Genomic DNA, 12,492 nt, shown 5'->3' with positions numbered 1-12,492 from the left:
CAGTTCAATTATGTGGCTAGTCAAGGAAGGAAGATGGATGGTTTCTGCACTAAAATGAGTGCGCTTGCTTTGGCCTTTGGTCATGATGTGGAATTGATTTCTGGAAGTTATCTGGTACTTTCCACTGTGTGCACAGCTCTTTTAGTTGTGTAAGCAAAAAATGACTTCACAGCGCTTTATTTCCTGGGGAGTTCATCCATGGTACCAGCAGATCCAACCACATAGACCGAGTGCCAGTGAACCACTGAACATGCTTTAACTATTGAGCTGATCATATTTGGGAGGAGCCATCTTGTTCAAAGGAGCATTATTTTCTGACTAATTTTGGACAAACTTAGAACATGAGATACTAAAATGGCTTCTGAGGGGCTACTTTAGACTGATGATCAGAAGAAGTTATTAGCTTTCACTAATAAACAGACAACCTCAACCATTGAGCTGGCTTTCTTGAAGAGGTATTTCAACTGAGAGAAAATGGCAGGGAATTACTCATTTACACAGCTGTGCTTTTTTTCTCCCTTTTTTTTTTCCTGACAAAAATGCTTTCTGTATCTCCATTATTATTTCATTACACATAAGAGGCTCAGATGCAACAGCAAGACAAATTTCAAAGCAGAGAGCTTGCCATCTCTGCTTGACTTTGTCCTTAAAACAGTTTTAGGAGGAGTAAATGCAGGGTGTGTAGGGTAAGAACGTGCCTCTGTCTAAGCAGGCTTCAGACCACAACGAGTTTTGTAAAGTCAGGAGTCAGCCAAATGTATTTCACATGGCAGGAAATTGGTCTTCTAAGCTCTGCTCACAGTCTCTTGTTTGTCTTCATCAAAAAATGGGAGAGGGCTCATTCCGTGTTCATTAGCTGATGGGCCCATTGTGTGCAAACTTGTGTTGGCAACAGCCGCTGATAATGCTTATTCTTCAGAACTGAGAGCCTCTGGCGACTGTCGCTTCGAGTGGAGCTCCTCACAGGCGATCATCCCGGATGCCTTCGGATGTCACCCAAGTAACCTCCCTCTCTTCTGCTGCCAGGAGCAGTCCAGCCTTTCCCCGACGGAAATCCCCCAGAGCATTAGCTGCGACGTGAAGTTAAATAAACCAGAAGGTAACTTGGTGTTAAACCATTTCTTGGGGAAGGGAGGAGGTGCACTGGAAGCCACGTGGTTATGTAATAATAATATGTAACATTGCGGGGACAACATCCCCGTGCTCTCCAACACTAATCGGGAGCGTTTACAGCCCTCCCCTTTGTGCTGCCTACTGAATAGCACCAATTCCTGCGGGGGACCTCTTCCACTACCCCAGGAGGCCACACAAAGAGCCCCTTTGACGGGGACTGAGCAGCATTGAGCCTCGAGCGGCTGACGGGAGCAGGTGGCACGCTGCCACCATGTTCATGCTCCGGGGGCTCCGGCAGCGGGAACGAGCCGGGGCGCTTCGTACTGAGGCAGATCCCCTTGTGGGCCAGCAATCCTGAAAAGGGCTCAAGATCCGCAGGTGCCTAACGTGACAGAAACTCGCGTTAGAAGAGGGTAAAATTGCTCCAAATGTCTCCGTAAACAGGATGCGCGCCCAGCTGGCGACGGGTCTTGGCACGGGGCGACTCTCCGTCACCTCACGTCCTGCCAAGCGGCAATTTATGACCCAATTTAACCCAATTTATAATGTTATACCCAGGTTGTAACATTATAAGCTGTATTTTAGGAGGTGGAGCCCTAGGAGGCGGCTCCTCCTGCCACACAGGAGGACCAGGGGGCAGCGCCCCCGGGGCTGTGGCGGGCTGTGCCCCGTGTGCTCGGTGCTTGTGCCGTTACAGACGTTAAGGGGCGTTAAACCACAGCGGGTTCAGTCGTGTGCTGCTGTAACCGTCACTAACGGACACGTTTATTTGTAAAAACTCCCCCTCCACACAGGAGCGGTGGGCATAAGGCGACCGCAAAGCCAGCTGGGAGTTGTAGTCCGGCGGCCGGAAGCCGCGCTCCGCCCCCCCTTCCGACACCCCTTCCCTTGGAACTACAACACCCATCACGCACCGCGCGCGGGCCCCACCACCCCTCAGCCCCCTCCCTACGCGGCGCATGCGCAGCTCCCCGCAACCCGTCGCGGGGGGGCTCCCCGCGCATGCGCGCGGCGGGCGAGCTCGCGCCGCTCCTCAGGCGTCCTTGCGGGCCGGGGCCGGGGCTGGGGCCGGGATGGGCACCGCAGGCGGAGCCGCAGCGCCGGCGAGCGGGACCCCGACGGTCAGTGCCCGCGGGGGGAGCCCCGCTACCGCCGGTAACCCCGCTGAGGAAGCCGCTTCCAGGGCTGGGAGGGGGGTAACGGGCGGCGCGAACCCCCCCCCCCGGCCGTTAACGGCTGCTGAGGGGGAGGGGGGGGGGGGGGGCAGCGCCTCATGAGGCGTCCCCGGGAAGGGGGGGGGCGGCCTGGGGCTGTGGGGGGGGGTGGGGAGGGTGAGGGGTGTGCTGGCTGCTCCCTGCCCTCGTGTGGTGTCGGGGGTGCCCCTGGTGCTGCTCAGTGCCCGGGTTTGGGGTGGGGGAGCCCTGAGGGGGTGTGGGGGGCTGTGGGGCAGCTGGCGGGGTGCTTGTGTGTGGGGAAGCCAGGCTGTAGGGGGTCTGTCCCCGAAAATGCTGTGTGTGGCCCTCCCCTGGGTGTCCTGGGGTTGGTGGTTTTCTTGTTAAATAGAGTAATAATAGGCAGAGGTCTTTGGGGAAGTCGCGTAAAAGAGGTGGGTTTGCGTGGGTCTTTTCCTTCCAGCGCAGCAAGGCAGCTGTGGCAGCATCCCTTGTGCCTGTTTCTCACCTGGAAAGCGAGGTTGGAGCCAACCGGTCGTTAAGCGCTCCTCCAACCCAAGCCTTTCTGTGAGCAGCTCACCGGGACACTCCACCTGTCATACACCCTTCTAAGGGCGATAGTAAGGCCCTGGGGGATGTGATCCAGGATTGCAATGATTCACATTCATCAGCAAGCTTAAAAAAATTGGGGAGAGGTCCCTTCGAATAGATTTTTTTATGCTGTTACACACAGTTGCTGATGAAACATGGTGTAGGCTTCCTGCAGATCGCTTTAGCATAGCCTTGTACAGTCGGTGCAGCACGTGCTCTTGAGGGGCTCTCCTCTACAGAGAAGTGAAATGGGGAAAAAAAGCTTGCAAGCTGTCATGGGGTTTGAGTGTTTGCTACTTGGGGTGCTTGAAATTTAGCAAACAGCCCTGCTGCAGTGTTCAGGTAACTAGGTCGGAAGGAGGCTATTTGTTAAGGAGAAGCAGGGCGCTTGGAGCTGTCTGTGCTGGGGTTCTCAATTCTGACTTTGGGAAAATCAGCTGTGTTCCCTAATATTCTCATATATGAAACAGAAGGTGGGAGTAGCTGCCTCAGAGGTCTAATCCACTGTCATTCTGGCATTATTCCATCATGAATGAAGGTGCTTTGGGGGGGATAGAGGAGATGCTATTTTTCTCCAAAAGTAACGATTTTGCTGTAGAAGCCCTTACGTGGTTACGGCTGTACAGGGGAGAGGTTTCTTCTATAGGGTGCCTTGTTTCCATTTCTGTGTGCTGCGTGGCTACACTGCGTAGGGGCAGGTGAAGCTCAACTGGTGCACGTGTGCACCTAGCACTTCGGGGTTCTGATCTCACGTGTGTCGTTTAGGCACGTCCCTAAAATGTTTCGGCTATATTTTCTTACAGCAAGGCTTAGAATGCTTTTTCAGCACACGCTGCTATTTCTGACAAGCTATTTGGGAGAAAAAAGGGAAGATGCTGTTGTCTAGCAATAAATACCAACAAATGCAAATTTAGGTTCTTTCTGTAAAGCTTGGTGTCATGTAGCTGGCCTCAAAATGTCAAAATAAAGTGTAGTATGACATTTATCTCCATTTAATTGTATGTTTGGTATAATCTGCTAAGCTTTTCTCTGAACCAGCGCATCTGATTATTTTGAATTCAGTGAATGACTCACAACCCTTAAAAATAGTCCTGGTTTGCCATATGTCGGCTTCAGATTTTCACCTAAAGAATTCGTCAGCTTTCTTCAACTCACCAGTGTCTCGCGGACCGTAATTTGCAAGTTGTTGCTTTAAAAAACCAAGCCAACAACAACGGAATCAACCGAGCATGTCGCTGGGCTGGGAGTGACCTGCAAGAGGCTGGTGCTTAGCTGGATCCCCAGGCGTGTGGCGGTGAGAGGGGCTTTCCTGGGGCAGTGCTCTGGGGAGGGATGTACAACCACCTCGGGACCCGAGGGGAGCCAGAGCCAGCACAGAGGCGTGTGCAGAGCTCAGCTGGAAGGTATCCAGAGAAATGAGAGACTCCTCTCTTTTGTTACAAGGAGACAGTGCACCAGGAAGCATTGTCGGTTTAGGTTTTGTAAAGTATCGTGACAGTTTTGAACTAGCATGGAAGCATTTGTGAAAAAGATGAAGAAAAAGTAGAGCAGCTTCGGAGGGTGGTGTAATTTATTGGGGAGATACAAACCGAAGTTAACAGCTAAACAAAACATGCCCTACAAAAAGCTTTGGGAGATGTAATAGGAGTTCTAGGTGTCGTTTATTATTCAAATCAAAAAAGCAGCAGCTTTGGTTTTTCTTATCTTATCTATGAATTCAAAGTATGTGTGCGAGACTGAGATCTACCAATTCAAAGCCACGAGATCGCAATGTTCAGGAGCAATCAGCTCACAGCCAGTGGTGTTTCCTTTGGTACGCAAGTAAGGTGTATTTAAATAGAGAACGTGGTTGGTTTTTTTTTTTCTTGCATAGCTTCTCTAATACCAAGCAGAGAAAAATACAGATGATAAGCAGTTATCATCTTGAGTGAGTTGCAGTTTCTTCCAGAAGCAGCTTGACATAAGATTGTGAATAAAAAATAGCACTAATTGCTTAATGAATTTTAAAATAATAAAGAGAGAAATAGTGAATAAAGAAACTGGTTCTCACCAGTTGCTAAAACAATAATAATATCAGTCTGAATAATTAGAATAGTTCAGGTGATTGTGGTAGGTAACCTAGTTAGCGTTGGTAGAGAAAATGTTTAGTTTTAAATAACCAAGCGAAGTAGTCTTCTAGGTACGGAATTAATTGTGTCATTATTCTGTTGGTATTATATTATTATAATAATTTAAGGAAGTCACTTCATCCTCATTGGTGCACCCTTAATCGTTAATAGTTTGTCATCTGTGCGTTTCCTTTAAGTGCTAGGAAAGTATGTAGACCTTAAGTGATTGATTCAGCTCTGAAATTTCTTCAAAAGAAGGATTACAGCTCTTGGTATGACCTCGTGGGCAGTCCCCAGCTCACTTCCAAAGCCGGGGAAGCCCTCGCCTCAGTGTGTCAAGATTCACAATTTTAACTTGTGGGGAAAGGTGTTCTTGTACAAGTGTCTGCTGCCCTCTGCTTCAGTGCAATGGAAGGGGCAGCTTTGGAAGTAGTAGCAGCAGCTTTCTCATTTCCACATTGCTGCCTTTTTTCACCTTGCTCGCAAGGAGCTGAGCTTTTTGGACTGGCTGGTTTGGTCTCTGGAGGCGTACAAGGGTAGAAAGGGATGAGCGCTGGCTGCTTGCATAAGGAGGGACGGGGCCAGGCAGCTGCTGCAGAGGAGGAGTGCAGAGCGGGCACAACTTTGGAGCAAACTGAAAATAATTTTAAGCCAAATGAATCTGGTCTCATGTTGCTCTTTTGTACATTTGATAGCAGTCAGTGAAACACTACTCACTTAATTCATGTAGCTATGAAACAAAAATGCATTTCATCTGTATATTTTTGTCCTGCATTGTCTGAAAAATGTCACATTTCTGTGTATATGATCTAGATGAAGTTGATAACAAAATTCAGTTCCTGTTTTACAGCTTTGACTGCTTCCCTTGGCTTTTGTATTAAGAATAACTGAGCTTCTCGCTAGAAAAAAGACATCTGGCAGGAAGGAGCTCTTGGGTCTGAACATCGAGCTGTGATGCAACCATAGCTTGAGCTGGAAAAAGGGTTTTTAAAACCACCGTATATGATAGCAGTGCTGTTAACTTGGCACCTTGGGAAAAAGCTATCACACTGACAGAAATTGCAGCTTGCCTTTCTCTCAAAAATTGTAGTAAGATTTCTGCAAGAGCATCACTTCTCTTTAAAACCATACCGAACTTTTTAAAGTGGGAGTTGCACCTCACATTAGAAGCTATAATTTTAATATATATATTTTTTAATAATAACTTGTGAAATTTAATATTTAACTTACCCTGGTAATTAGGCTTATTGCTCTATTTGTGCTTCTAGCCTGTCCAGGTGCATTTTAAACATAAATTCACATCACCAGTCGCGGAGCAACATTTTTTGGGATGTTGCAATGGAAACAAATTTTCACTGGTTTTTATTAGCAAGAAGTGCATCAAATGCAAAATGCAAATTCCAAAGGTAAACATGCCAGCAACGAAACTCCCTTACTTCATGGTATTAGTAGTGTTTTTCTACCCTGTCACTATGGAACTGCATGACTATTTTTTCCTCTTTCCAATACACAGCTTTCACTTACGTTAGTCTATTCAGTAATGCTGCCTGATCTAACATGGTAAACTTGCAGATATTTTACTGTATTTGTAGTTTTAATATTGAGAACAAACTGCTATATAAAAGCACAACACCAGTCTGTATAAAAGCTAAAATATCTTCTTTTTTAATTGAATGTGGAAAAAAAGTATTTTCTGATACCCTCCTCTTTAATTTTCACTTGAGGCTTCTTCAGAAATGATGCTTTTCCAGACAGTTTAAAGAGTTTTTCATATTTGACAGGATATTTTAATTGATTGAATGGACTAGACACATAAGACAGCTAATCTTAAAGGAAAAGATTTTTCACAGGTTGTACTTCTGAAGTTTTAATCCTGAAATTTTGGTTTGCACTTCTCCACAGCGTATTTAGCTCATGTGATCAAGTGGTTTTTTATGTCTTGTTCTGAAAATGACTTTAAAAGAACCGAAACTCAGCTTTCCAGGTGAAGGAGGAACTGCTGCATATATGCAGTTGGGATTTTTGTTGTCTAGATGGCTCTGTGCATTAATGTGACTGTCACATGTAGGCGTAGATTGAAATCAAGTTCTACAACAAAGATAATTTAAAAGAACAAATTTTCTGGCAACGACTGTTGCAAACTTATCTTTGAATGTGCCAAAATCCTCTATCAAAAAAAAAAAAGTTGCATCTGTTGTTCCCTTCAGTAGTCTTTTTGTGCTGACAGTTTTATGGCGACCTGGCTTACCTTTCTCTGTCATGGTTCAGCTTTATCTTGGTCACCGGTTCTTTCTAAGTTCTTCTTTCACAAGTAAGTTTTTAATACGCTATTTCAGCCAGACTTTGAAAGCATCCAACACATCCACAACTGTACATCGATGACGCTTAGAGTTAGTGTTGGCATTGAAGCAGTCAGTTTCAGATCTGTGTTTTTCACAGGTAGTTTACGTTAGGTATTTCTTAGCCCTAAACAGCAAGGATTTTACCACTCTTAAAAATGCCTTATACCAGCTGAGGCAGTTTTATTTTCTTTTAGAGGTGGGGGGAGGATGATGCTATTTTAGCCTGTGTACACCCGGGCTTCCATTAGAGTACCTACACTAATTTTATTTAAAGTAAGCTGACTTGTTGTGTAGGCAGGGCTACGCAGCAGGTGTGGGAGGGCACTCAGACCTTGTTCTGTCCTGTGCTGTGCGATAATTAATTTCTTGGCCAGAGGTGGCACGTGCCCTGTTTTAGCGTCTGCTTGTGTTGTTACTCCGTTCATTTTTATTATATTTAGTAATCAAGTTAAAAACAGCAGTTGTGCATTTTGTGGGGTAATGTGTTTTGGTGTTTGTTTTTAATGGTACTCTGAAGCTGGTTTTAGCAAATGCATGTGAATTTAACCTGAAATTCTAAAGATGCCTCTGTTTTTGTAGAAGGATGGTGTTTCGTATGCCTTTTCTCGTAAGGCTGCCTGGCTATGAAGACTTGTGGGTATTGCAGGGTACGACAGCTGTTTGAGCAGTGGGAAACGGGCCCAAGGCACCTTCCCAGTTTACCTCCGTGGAGTTTGGTCCCTGCCACAGGCTGTTGGCCCTACAGGTACTGCAGAGCCCCGGTGCTGCCCCACACCACGGGTGCCACACCTTGCCCGGCACTTTGCAACATCTCTGCCCTGGAGGTGGTGATGTTAATCAGAAGGAACAATCTGCTGAGCTTACACGTATTTAAATCGACTCTCCTCTTGGGTGGTGGGCAGATCTGGGGCAGAGGTGCAAAACAGAATTCGTCAGGCCCAACTCTAGCTAGGATACTGAACAAAATGACAAAACTTAAGTTTACATAAAGGCTAAATGCTTCACGTGGTCGTGATGAAGAGCTGACATTGGCATTAATGGGAATATGCTCGAAAAGAGGAGATTGTGTGGTCCTGTTTTTTGTGGAGAAACTCCTAAACCAAACTAATTAAAAAAGATCATTTTCTTTTACATATAGGATCTGTATGAAAGGCATCGGCCTCTCCTTCAGCAGCTTGCGCTCCTGTGGATGTAACACAGATTGATGAAACAATTGCTTTGTTGGCATGACTCAGTGCAGATCTCCAAATGCAATGAGCTATACCAGAAAAAAAAAAATGTTTTGGTGGATAAGACTGCTTAAAAAAATAAGGTTTTGCTAAAACTGCTGTGCTGGGAATGCAGAAAAATCCCACTCTATCCATTCCAGTTAGGTTGGGAAAACATTTGAATGCAACCTAGTGTGTAGTGTATGTGGGGGTAATGCAAAGCCTGGTGAAGGCAGGAGGGGAGATTTTTTTGTTAACTTTAGTGTCTGGGTCAGGAGCCACTGGTGTTACCTTGCTACTACGCAGGACTCTTTCTCTGCAACATCTTTGGTTTTGGCTGAGACACAAAATTAGTAAATAGTTTTAAAAAATGATCAGAGAAGCTGTTACACAACCAGTTTTGCTGCATCGAAATCTTTGCTTTTCCTTTCTGCTGCTACAGAATGAGCAACCACCACAGTTCTTTTTTCATGTTCACCAGAAAGAAGTTGGATATGATTTGCTTGAATTATATTGGATCAAGGCAAAAAAAATCATCTGTAGGAACTGATCATCTGTGTCATGTGTCACATTTTGAAGGCATCCAAGTAAAGCTGTTTTTAGTTTCTCGTTAGGTTATGGAGTTGTCAGTTCAAGTGACAGCTTGTAATTTATAGAACTCTTCTTGTGTTCAATACATGGTGGCAAAAATTGAATGTAAGGCTCAGGAAACTTACTTTTTACAGTTTTAACACAAAAGGTTCGTTTGGTGTTACTTTTACTTTTAGGAAATGCTTGTTTCTGGGAGTGATAGGCCTCAGAGCTGAATATTCATTCAATGGTAAGACAACCATTAACGCTGGCCTGCCAGTTAAAGGATTATTATTTAACATCTCTGTCGGTGACAGGGGACAGCGGGAGCGAGTGCACCCTCAGCGAGTTTGCCGATGACACCAGGCTGAGTGGTGTGGCTGACATGCAGGAGAGCAGAAATGCCATCCAGAGGGACCTGGACAGGCTGGAGAGGGGCATGTGCGAGCCTCATGGAGTTCAACAAGGCCCAGTGCAAGGTCCTGCACCTGGACCGGGGCAATCCCAAGCACAAATAGAGGCTGGGTGGAGAATGGATTGAGAGCAGCCCTGAGGAGAAGGACCTGGGGGTGGTGGTGGATGAGAAGCTCAACGTGAGCTGGCAGCGTGTGCCAGCAGCCCAAGAAGCCAACCCTACCCTGGGCTGCCAGTACCTAAAAGGAGCCTACAGGAAAGCTGGGAAGGGACTCTGTCAGGGAGTGATTGGCATGGGTAAGAAAGGTGTTGGTGCACGTGCAGTGCTGGTGGTGTCTGCCTGTGTGTGAGCTGAGGGGGTTCCCAGGGCTCCACACAGCTGCTGGCAGGGGCCTCGGGTGCTATCGCGCTGCTGCTGCTGTTTTTGCCAGGCAAATAGCTGTTGGTGCAGATATACCAGAGTGCTATTGCGTATTTCTGGTGTATAGGCATGTCCCAGGCTTGTTACCAGGGCTAAAGCCAAAGCAAAGTGTCTGTCATACTTGCTGTTAACGCTTGTCATCTGCAGTGTTTAAGAAACGGGGGCGGGAGGGTTGGATTTAGACTCTGGGCCATACATAGCCTTAGGTTTTTGAGTTGTGTGACAAAACTGAGGGTGCGGAGTTCTGGCCTGTTGGGAACACTGGGTTCTGGTTTTCCATTGCATGATCCACCCTGCTCAGTCTGTAGGTGCTCTAGAAATGATATCAGAAATGCTTGAAACTAAAATCACAGAGTATCCTGAGCTGCAAGGCACCCACAAGGACCATCGAGTCCAGCTCCTGGCTCCACACAGGGCCACCCAGAAACCAGACCCTATGTGTGAGAGTGTTGTCCAAATGCTTCTTGAACTCTGCAAGCTCAGTGTCATGACCACTAACCCTGGGCAGCCTGTCCCAGTGCCTGACCCCCCTCTGGGTGCAGACCCTTTCCCTAACCCCCATCCTGACCCTCCCCTGTCCCAGCTCCACGCCGTCCCCTCGGGTCCTGTCGCTGTCCCCAGAGAGCAGAGCTCAGCGCCTGCCCCTCCGCTCCCCTCGTGAGGGAGCTGCAGGCCGCCATGAGGCCTCCCCTCAGCCTGCTCTGCTCGGGGCTGAGCACACCAAGGGACCTCAGCTGCTCCTCATATGTCTTCCCCTCCAGGTGCAGAATCCAGCACTTTTTCGTGCTGAACTCCATATTGTTGGTGATTGCCCAGCCTCTGATTTGTCCAGATCTCTCTGCAAGGCCTCTCTACCTTCAATGGAGTCAATTGCTCCTCACAATTTAATGCTGTTCTCAAACATATTCAGTGTATCTTATAGTTCTGCGTCCACATGATTTATGAAAATGGTGAAGAGAACTGACCCTAAAAGGGAGCCCTGTAGAACCCCATTAGTGTCTGGCTGCCAGCCTGATGTAACCCCATTTCCTGTAACCCCTTACGCTGGAGCTGTCATCCCATTGTTCACCCACCACGTTATGTTTCTGTCTGGCTGTATGCTGGACAGTCTGTCCTGAAGGGTACCATGAGAAACAGCATTGAAAGCTTTGCTGAAACACAGACAGATATCAGCTGCCTTCCCTTACCCAGCTAGGTGGGTGACCTTGTCATTAGAGCAAATTAAGTTCGTTAGACAGGACTTTCCCCTCATGAACCCATGTTGGCTGTGACCAGTGACCACATTGTCTTTCAGGTGTTTTTCAGTAACTCCCAGAATAATCTTCTCCATAATTTTACCAGGCACTGAAGTGAGACTGACAGGCCTGTAATTAACAGGGTCTTCTTTCTTGCCCTTCTTGCAAATTGGAACAGCGTTTGCCAGCTTCCACTCAACCGGGACCTCTCCGCATTCCCCAGACCATTGAAAAATAATTGAGAGAGGTCTTGCAATGACACCAGCCAGCTCTCTGAGGACCCTGGGATGAATCCCATCAGGCCCCATGGGCTTAAATTCATGCAGCTGAAGCAGCACGTCCATGAAGTATTTGATGCCAAATCTGTCAGCTTCTAATCTGCTTCATTTTTTCTTCACTCAGTTGATTAGAATTTGCTTTTTTGAGTAGCATTTTTAGTACGTTCAGTCCAGCCGGTCGGGGGGTTATTTTTGGTTTTGCTTTTGTTTTTTTCAGACTGGCTCCACCGAATGAACTGCTGTCTTCAAGCTGGCTGAGTGGAGGGAGTGGAGTGTGAGTGAACGATACCAGTAGCTGGTGTTCAAAAATCTAAAAAGCACTAACCAAATCCTTCAAGCTACTTCTGAGAATTAAGGTAGCAGGGAAGAAAATCCCTTTTCTGTAATGAAAAAGTGTTCCAGTAATTGGGCTAACCTTGTTAATGCTATTTGTGTTTTAGAGGGGAAACCTAAGTCTGGCAGGACATGAACTCCCAAATATCCTTGCTTGTGGCTGGAGCGTACTTCTCAGAAGCCCTAAAAGCAGGACTGAACGTGGAAGGAACAGAAGGTGGTAAGGGAAAACCTAGGAGGCAGCGAGCAGCCAAGAAGTGAGATTAGATGAAGTATTGGGTGTGGAGAGGAGGAATGGTGAAACTGAAGTTGTGCAGGTCTTGGTGGTGAGCAGGAGGTTGTGAGAGAGGAGAGGGACAGGGCTGGTGGTGGAGGAACAGGGCTGCGGGAGAGGAAATGGAGAAACTAAAGGAGAAGGGTTGAGCCTGGAAGCTGTGGGGCTAGACCATGGAACGAGAAATCAGTGTACTGAAGCTTTAATTAGTGCCAGTTGTGGAAAGTGAATGGCTCCTGAGGGTTACTCCATGCTGTTTGTGTGACTGCTCTGGCTGGTGAAGTTGTAAACTTGCTTTACTCGTCTGCTTGATGCACTTGGCTTTCTCTTCCCATGCTCACGTTGCCCTGTTCAGCCGAGAAAGGGGCGCTGTTGGTGCACCTGGGGACTGGTGGGTGAATAAAAGAGCGAGTAGAAACGTTGCTCTTTGCCC

General features: G+C 47.0%; 1 protein-coding gene across 2 annotated transcripts in view; it reads left to right on the top strand.

Moving 5' to 3' along the window:
* The first annotated feature begins 2,076 nt into the window (after nt 1–2,076).
* The window catches only part of RALBP1 (ralA binding protein 1), a 28,779-nt gene continuing 18,363 nt past the window's right edge, over nt 2,077–12,492 (top strand). The window contains exon 1 of one of the 2 annotated variants that reach the window (XM_027452054.3): nt 2,077–2,234. The gene's annotated coding sequence lies outside the window, so the exon portion shown is untranslated. Of the gene's footprint in view, nt 2,269–12,492 lie in introns of both variants that reach the window. The other variant, XM_072034710.1, reaches the window with a different exon arrangement.

The sequence above is a fragment of the Anas platyrhynchos genome, chromosome 2, assembly GCF_047663525.1.
Source record: "Anas platyrhynchos isolate ZD024472 breed Pekin duck chromosome 2, IASCAAS_PekinDuck_T2T, whole genome shotgun sequence".
NCBI classification, from domain to species: Eukaryota; Metazoa; Chordata; class Aves; order Anseriformes; family Anatidae; genus Anas; species Anas platyrhynchos.
Note: the sequence above shows the minus strand (reverse complement) of the source record. Positions and strands in the feature narration are given on the sequence as shown.